This window comes from Oratosquilla oratoria, chromosome 6 (genome assembly GCF_046742065.1).
Source record: "Oratosquilla oratoria isolate Oo_2021 chromosome 6, ASM4674206v1, whole genome shotgun sequence".
Lineage (NCBI taxonomy): Eukaryota > Metazoa > Arthropoda > Malacostraca > Stomatopoda > Squillidae > Oratosquilla > Oratosquilla oratoria.
In genome coordinates, this window is record NC_134782.1 from 62,108,554 (window position 1) to 62,118,553 (window position 10,000).

The following is a 10,000-nucleotide window of genomic DNA, read 5'->3' on the forward strand; positions in this document are numbered from 1 at the left end:
AAGATATCTGAAAAAAATTCTAACTTGTAAACAAGATTGATTTATTGTGAGGTTAAATAAAGTACCACATTGCAACAACTAACTGGTCACACGATGATGCAGATAATCGACTTCGTTAACGAAAGTCTGGAGACGAATTGAATTTGTCTTACCTTCCATACAAGACTTGTTTGAGGTGACCCAGATATCGATCATCTTTTAATTGACCTTCTGTCATCAAAAACACTCAAAAATCTAATAATTAAATGTAGGAAATGGACAAGCGGCGACCCGTGTGGATCACCATTGGTCATGTCTATTTTACATCAACAAATTCACAATCAAGGTCAAGGGAGCTATGCTCGTGGTGACCCGTCTTTGTATCTTTCAGCATCAAGTTGTTTCTTAAAATCTTAAATAGTATTTGCACACACTGTTTCTTTATCTAAGTTATTCCATATATCCATCACTCTGTGTGGGAAGCTATACTTTTCCCGATCTCTTCTGTAGTTGTCCTTTTTGAGTTTCTTTTCATGACCTCTTGTTTTTCCATTGTCATTATTAGTAAATCTTTTCTGTCAAGGATTTCCATTCCTTTCATGATTATAAATATAGTCAGCAGATCACCTCTTTCTCTTCTTTGCTCTAGTATTGGTAGTTCTAATTTCGATAATCTTAGTTTGTATGTTAATTTGGAAAGAGCTGGTGCCAACTTTGTTGTTGATCTCTGTATTCTTTCTAGTTTCCTTATATTCTTTTTAGTACTGGGTGTCCATAGTGTCGCTGCATATTCCAGTTTTGGTCTAATCAATGAGACTAACATTCTTTTAATCATTTCTTCATCCAAGTATTCAAATGCCACTTTCATTGACCTTAGTAGGTTGTAGGTTTTACCAACTGTTTTGTTTATATGTCTATCCGGTGTCATGTCTTTGCTGATTAATTATCACTCCAAGGTCCCTTTCCGAGTGCACTTTTTTATTTCGTTTTCACCAATTTTGTAATTTTTTGAAATTCTGTTTTTGCTTTTTTCAAACTCCATTATGCTACACTTCTTGATATTGAAGGTCACTTCCCACTTTTGAGTCAATTTCTAGATTTTGTCCAGATCTGATTGTAATGAGTCACAGTCTTCTGTTCATACTTTCTTTAATATTTTTTGCGACATCTGCGACGAAATTCATATAACATTCAACTTCTTCGTCCATGTCGTTTATGTATATAGCAAACATGATTGGAGCCAGCACTGACCCTTGTGGAACACCACTTATCATTTCTTCCCAATTCGAGTATTTGTCTTTAATTACTACCCTCATTTTTCTCCCAATCAGGAAATCTTTCATCCATTCTAATAAATCACCTGCAATGCCACCTATTGATTCTAATTTTCCTATTAATTTCTTTGTCAAATGCCTTTTGTAGATCTAGATAGGCACAGTCTACCCATCCATCTCTCTCATCTATTATAACTATTAGTCTTGAATAGATGTAGATTAGGTTTGTTGTACATGATCTTCCCTGTCTAAATCCAAATTGGCTCGGGTTTAGTATAGATTATTCTTCCAGATGTTTAATCCATCTACTTTTAATCACTTTTTCACATATTTTAGCTACTGTGCTTGTTATGGAGACCGGTCTGTAGTTGGATTTTCCTTGTTTCTTCCTTTATATATTGGTACAATGTTTGCATTTTTCCAGTCTTGTGGTACTTTTCCTTCTTTGAGCGAGCATTTCATTATAGTGTGTATTTTATCTGTTAATTCCCCTACGCATTCCTTCAGTATCCAATTTGCAATTCCATCTGGACCATGCGATTTTCTAACGTCAAGGTTTTATATCTGGTCACTGATTTCCTTTTTTGTTACGGTTATTTCCTTCATTTGGGGGGATTTCTGTCTCTTTATTCCCTCACAGTGTGTGTGTGTGCGTGCGGGTGTGTGTGAGCGTATACATGTGCGTACACAAATCCGTACACGTGTGTACATGCTTGCACACATAAACATAAGCACAGACCCTTATCGGAACGCACATAAAATATCTTTCCAGCTCCCACTGCCTCGGGGTCGTAATGCCTTTATGTCCTGGTCGTATTTTACGACCATCTCTCATCAATGGAAACCCGTTACGAGGGTAGAAAAGACTCGTTCCGATATAAATCTCCTGTTCCGTTATCAGGAATCTCCTGCTTCTGTTCCGGTATAAATGTCATTTTCCGTTATAAGGAATGACCTATTTATATTCCGATATAAATCTTCTATTCCGTCATCAGAAATGTCCTGTTTCTGTTCTAGCATAAGTGTGTCCTTTTCCGTTATAAGGAATTACTTGTTTCTATTCCGGTATAACTATGTCATTTTCTGATATAATAAATTACCTATTTATGTTTTATATAAATTTATCCTTTTCCGTTATAAAGAATGGCCTATTTCAATTCCGGTATAAATATGTCCTTTTCTGCTATAAGGAATGACCTATTTCTATCCTGTATGATATGTCTTTTTACGTGATAAGGAATGACCTATTTCTATTCCGGTATAAATATATCCTTTTCCGTTTAAGTGAATATCTTATATCTATTTCGGTATAGGTAGGCCTATGTCCTTTTTCTGTCATGAAATGAATGTCCTATTTACATTCCAGTATAGATATATAATTTTCCGATATAAGGACTGTCCTATTTATATTCCGGTATAGTCGCTTCCTTTTCCGTTATGGGTGTAAAGGATAACAAAGGATTACAAAGGCGGAACATGCCGACATGAGACCTTTTGGTCCATATCTAGGTCGGATGCGAAAAAATCGTAATAATAATAAATGAATAAATAAAAAAGTATAATAATGTAATTAACAATTGAAATACATAAATAAATGCATAGGTATAGTTAAATAATAAACAAGCAGTAAATAAAAAATAATAATAAATTGACATATAACTAATAATAAATGAGAATCAAACAGACAAATGATAACAAAACAAAAACAAATAATATGAAATAAATTATAATCATTACAGCATCTTGCTTAGGAGTTTATCTAAATGATTCTTAAAGCTTCGAACTGAACTACATTGCACTGTCTCTGCAAGAAGTTTATTCCATTCATTAACTACACGGTTGGCGAAGTTGTTTCTACCCACTTCCAAATTGAATCTATTTCCGGACAGTTTGAGACCATTGTTTCTTGTCTGATTCTCATCCTATACGGAAAGTCCCATTTATATTCCGGTATGGAAGTGGCCTATTCCGTTCTAGAAATTTTCTCTACGAAATATCCTCTTACGATAGGAGTATCTAATTCCGTTATATGTGTCCTATTCCTGTGGTAGTGGTATGGTGGTGGATGTGGGTAGTTGTGCTACAATTGGAGAAAAATGGTGATGATGATGATGATGATGGTGATGATGATGGTGATGATGATGATGATGATGATGATGATGATGATGATGATGATGATGATGATGATGATGATGATGATGATGATGATGATGATGATGATATTGATGATGGTGATATTGATGATGGTGATATTGATGATGGTGATATTGATGATGGTGATATTGATGATGATGATATTGATGATGATGATGATGATGATGATGATGATGATGATGATGATGATGATGATGATGATGATGATGATGATGATGATGATGATGATGATACCGGTGATAGTGATCGTGAAAGTAATAATGGTGATAAGTGGAGGTGATGGCAACACAGACTGTGATTCTTGGGATGTTTATCACCAAAATGGTGTTAATAGTTTGACACCACAAATTATTAATCAATATTTCAATTTTTTTTTTTCTCTGTTATAACCCTATTTGCTCAATATCTACCACTCCCCATCCTCCACCTCCTCCTCCCTTCCTCTTCTTCTCCTCTCCCCACTCCTCCTCTTCTCTTCTCCTCCTCCTTCTCCTTCTTCTTCTCTCATTCTTCTCTTCCCTCTCTTTCATCAGTCATTCTCTCTTTCCTTCTCGTTTTCTCTCTTTTTCGTTTTCCCACAAAACCTTTTCCTCTTCTTTCTTTCCCCCCTCGCTCTTCTCTTCTCTTTTTCTCTCCTCTCTTTTACACTCTTTTTTTGTTATTTCTCGTCCCATTGCTTCCTTCTTTTCCTCCCTTTCTTCTCTCTTTACATTTCTCTCTCTCTCTCTCTCTCTCTCTCTCTCTCTCTCTCTCTCTCTCTCTCTCTCTCTCTCTCTCTCTCTCTCTCTCTCTCTCTCTCTCTCTCTCTATCTCTCTCTATCTCTCTATCTATCTCTCTCTCTCTCTTTCTCTCTCTCTCTCTCTCCCTCTCCCTCTCCCTCTCCCTCTCCCTCTCTCTCTCCCCCTCTCTCTCTCTCTCTCTCTCTCTCTCTCTCTCTCTCTCTCTCTCTCTCTCTCTCTCTCTCTCTCTCTCTCTCTCTCTCTCTCTCTCTCTCTCTCTCTCTCTCTCTCTTACAAAGGATTACAAAGGCGGAGCATGCCGACAGGAGACCTTTTGATCCATATCTAGGTCGGATGCGAAAAAAAAATCATATTAATAATAAAATGATAAATAAAAACTATAATAATGTAAATAACAAATAAAATACATAAATAAATGCATAGGTATAGTTAAATAATAAACAAACAGATAAATAGTAAATAATAATAAATTGACATATAACTAATAATAAATGAAAATCAGACAGACAAATGATAGCAAAACAAAAATAAATTATATAAGATAAATAATAATCATTACAGCATCTTAGGTATTTATCTGAATGATTCTTAAAGCTTCGAACTGAACTACATTGCACTACCTGTGCAGGAAGTTTATTCCATTCATTAACTATACGGTTGGCAAAGTTGTTTCTACCTACTTCCAAATTGAATCTATTTCCGGACAGTTTGAGACCATTGTTTCTTGTCGGATTCTCATTCAATGTGAAAATTTTGTCACTTCTGATGTTGTCAATTCCCTTTAAAATCTTAAAGACCTGTATCAAGTCACCTCTGAGTCTACGCTTTTTTAGGGAAAACAGATTCATGTGTATTAGTCGATTTTCGTATGATCTATTTTTGATATTTGGAATCAGTTTTGTGGCTCGCCGTTGTACTTTTTCCAGTCTGTCAATGTCTTTAATGAGATTCGGTGACCATACGGAAACAGCATATTCCTCCCCTCTCTCTCAATTCATTTTTTAGTGTTCATTCTTATATTCAAGTTACATATATTGCTGTTTATACATACATACAAGCGCACGGACACACACACACACACACACACACACACACACACACACACACACACACACACACACACACACACACACACACACACACACACACACACACACACACACACACACGCACGCACACACACACACACACACACACGCACATACACACACACACACACACACACACACACACACACACACACACACACACACACACACACACACACACACACACACACACACACACACACACACACACACACACACACACACACACAGATACACCCATATACACATAAATCTTTAGTTGAAAAAAATCGCCTGGCGACAGAGAGAATAAAGGCACGCAGACTAAAAAAAAAAGGGAGGGGCTTTAGTCAAAGGTCTTGGGTCTTGTCCAGACACCGAATATCAGCCCTTAGGGACTGCACCCCTGAGTAGTAGGGAGATGCATCTAGCCGACGCTCCCCTACCCCTCTCTGCAGAACGAACAAGTGATTTAGCCAGCATAAATTATATCAAAAACCGCCATGGTCGTTGGCTCTCTAACCGTCATTCTTTTAACCGACAGGAATATCGGTTACGGTCCCCCCTTCCCCCCCTCCCCCTCTAACTCTCCCCCCTCTCCCCACCCCTCCTTCATTATCTCCCCATCACATAACTTCCCTCCCCCCCACCCACGCCAGTCTCCGTATCTCCCCCACTCTCATCCTTCTTCCCTCCTTACGCCCCCCTCCCCCTCCCCCCCATCTCCCCTCCCCCTCCCCCCCATCTCCCCTCAACTCTCTCTGTTTACCCTATGGTCACCACCTCTCCCTTTTAGTCTTACTGCCGTCTGGCGATTTTATTATATGACGGGATTCCGGTCGATAGAGCAACGCTCGTGGGGTCCCGTCACATGTTCTAAGAGACTACCGGGGACAGCCCAGGGCATCAATATCAACCAATCAGTGGATCAACCAATCAGTGAATCAGTCAGTCAACAATTCAGTCAACTAATCACTCAATCAATTAACTAATTAACCATCCAATCAAGAGATCAACCAATCAGTGAATCAGCAAGTCAACAATTCAATCAACTAATCAATCAATTAACTAATTAACCATCCAATCAAGAGAACCAATCAGTCAACCAATCAATCAACAAATCAAGAGATCAACCAGCCCATCAACTGATCAATCAATCAATCAGGACTCCCTGTTATCAAATACATTAAGTGTTTTCACTAAGGGGGTCAAATTCCCCCCTTAGGAGGGCTGGGGGGGGAATTGCAGGATTTCAGGGGGAGGGGGAGAGGAGGAGATGGGGGACTAAAAATTCCTAGATTTGAACTCCAAATTCCAGGGTCTAAATGATATTCAGGACATCCTAGTTTTCTATATCTTGCAGAATAACAAAAAAATATAAATGTCTAAGTCTGGAAAATTCCTAGATTTAAACTCCAAATTCCAGGATCTAAATGATATTCAGTACATCCTAGTTTTCTATATCTTGCAGAATAACAAAAAATATAAATGTCTAAATCTGGAAGGTGTGGGTATAAATGAATGAATCCTACTCTTAATTAAGGAATCAAATACTATTCTATAGGGGATTGGATTCCATGGCAACCTGCTGAATGAGATCAGATCCGATTAAAAGATAATAATAATAAAACAAAAAATAGACAAATAAACGAGATGAGAAGAGCCTCTTCTGAATTGGACCTTTCCTTAATCTAAACAAAATCGCCGGGTTCAGACATAATAAAATATCTGAATATCGTCACTAACTCCATTCCTTAGTTACCTCCTTTACCCCTTTCCCTCCCCTCACCATCCCTCCCTCCTTCCTTTCCTTCTTCCCTCCCTCTTTCTCTCCACCTTTCCCTTGTCCCCTTCTTCCTTTCCCATATTCCCTCTCTCCCTCGCTCCCTCTCTTCCTCCCTCCCTCCCTCCCTCTTTCCTTCCTCCCCTCCCTCTCTCTTTATTTCTCTTTCTCAGTTGTCATTCTCCCTCCAACCTCCCTCATCTCCCTCTCTCTCTTCCACCCTATCCTCTTCCCTCTTTATCGCCCTGTCCTCTTTACCTATCCTCTTTACCTATCCTAACTCCTCTCTCCTCCTCTCCTCCCTCTCCTCCCTCTCCTCCCTCTCCTCCCTCCTCCCCTCCATCTTCCAATCGTCTCCCACCCCCTATCAATTCAAATTGATCCCGTCTATCTTTTCCACTCCCTCCCTCCCTCCCTCCCTCCCTCTCTGTCTCTTTTCCCAAATGAGGGGGGGGGAATTCCACTCCCACCCCCCACTCCCCACCCACATCAATGCTGTCATCTATCACCGCCAGTTCCTCCTCCTCCTTCTCCTCCTCCTCCTCCTCCTCCTCCCCTCCTTCTCCTTCCCCTTCTCGTTCTCCTCCTTTCCTTCTCCCCTCTCCCTCCTCCCCCTCCTCGTCTTCCTCCTGCCCCTCTTGTTTACCTTCCTTCTTCTCCTCCTCCTCCTCCCCTACTCCTACTTTTCTTCTTCATACTTCTCCTTTTCCTCTTCTTTATCTTCTTCCTCCTCCTCTTCTCCTTTTATTTTATTCCTCTTCCTTTTCCTCTGACGTTTATTACTCCTCGTGCACTTCCTCCTCCTCCTCCTCCTCCTCCTCCTCCTCCTCCTCATCCTCCTCCTCCTCCTCCTCTTCCTCTTCCTTCAGCTTTTCCCACCTCAACTCCTACACACCTCCTACTCCTCTTTCTCCTCCTCCTCCTCCTACTCCTCCCCAAACTCCTCTTACTCCTCCATCTCCTCCTACTCCTCCTCCCCCTCCTCTTCCAATTCCTCCTCCTCCTCTTCCTCCTCCCCCTACTCCTCTTCCTATATCTTCTACTCTTCCTATTCCTCCCTCCCACTCTCTCTCACCCCCATATTTCCCATAGCCTCCCACACCCGCATCCCCCCCTTCCATTGACGCCTTCCCCCTTCCCCCTTCCCCCTTCCCCCATACCGGTTCCTCTCCCCCCTTCCCCTCCGTTCCCCTCCCCTTCCTTCCCACCCATCCACCTCCCCCGCGCCCACGCCCTCACCCACGTACACCCTCCTCTTCCTCCTCCTCCTCCTCCTCCTTCGCCTCCTCCTTCTCCTTCCTTCTATTTCCCTCTGTAACCATAATCTCACAGATTACAACACAGTGGAAAACTACACCACAACATACATGCGAACATACATACACACACACACATCACCAACCTCACCTCCTTTCTCGACCCCATTGAACCCCTTCCAATACCCCTAATCTCCCCCCCCTAAACCTCTTTCCCTTTCCTTAAACCCACAGGACTATGCACCCTTGCTAAACATCACCCAATCAAATATGATAGACACACTGCAATTCTCCACCCCAACATTCCCATCAATCGCTATATCCCTCATATCCTTACCCCCTCCTAGTCCTGTTCCTACTCATTTGTATAATATATTTTTGTGTATTAAAACGCACCGGCTAGAAGATTTGAATTCCATATATATATACTGTAATATCATATCTTAAACATAGAATTATATTCCATATGTAACCTAATGACAATAACTCATCAAATGTATGAAGGGTTTTAATACCCTTCCTTCCCTTCCCTTCCCGTCCCGTTCCCTTCTCACCTCCTCCCTTCCCCTTCCTTCCTCTTCCCTTCTCTTCAAGTTCCTCCATTCCTCTTTCTCTTCCCTAATCTTACTGCTAAGTGACTCCTGGTGTACACTCATTATGATTACTGATTTTCACATAGGTACATACAGTAGGCATTAAGTCTCACACACACGCGCGCGCGCACACACACACACACACACACACACACACACACACACACACACACACACACACACACACACACACACACACACACACACACACACACACACACACACACACACACACACACACACACATACACACACGCATACACACACACACACACACACACACACACACACACACACACACACACACACACACACACACACACACACACACACACACACACACACACACACACACACACACACACACACACACACACACACAGCGGTCATAAAATCGTCTGGCACTCACCGCATTAATACCTTTAACCACTACAGTAGTACGGTGACACTGAGCTTATGTAACGCTATTCTGACTGACGAAAATCAATTTCATTCATTTCAGGGGACGGATCCTTGACTGAAATCTGTCTTCAGGGATCGAGACCCCACTCAGGTCGGTGTTGATGTCCTTAAGTGTATAAGAAATAGTCTGTTTCTTGGCCAGAATAGAATATTTCAAGGGTGACACCATATTCAAAGGATGAAGGACAATGACCAGATTTTTTTTTTTTTTCTTTTTCTTTTTCTTTTTTGCTGCTGCTGCTGCTGCTGTCGACTTCCTGACAGAAGCTCATAAGGCTGAGGGACCCTCGCTTTTACCTCCCATTGCAACTTCAGCAAATATCATATTGTTCATAAAGACTCCTCTTCTTCCTCCTCCTCCTCTTCTTATTCCTCTTCTTCTTCCTCCTCTTATTCCTCCCCGTCCTCTTATTCCTCCTCCTCCTCCTCCTCCTCTTATTCCACCCCTTCTCCTCTTCCTCCTCCTATTCCTCCTTCTCTTTCTCTTACTCCTCCTCCTCCTCGTATTCCTCCCCTCCTCCTCTTATTCCTCTTTCTCTTCCTCCTCCTCCTCTTATTTCTCATCCTTCTCTCATTCTCCTCTTCTTCCTCCTCCTCTTCTTATTCCTCTTTTTCCTCCTCTTCCTCCTCCTCTCCTCTTATTCTTTCTCCTTCTCCTCTTCCTTCTCTTCCTCCTTCTCCTCCTCCTCCC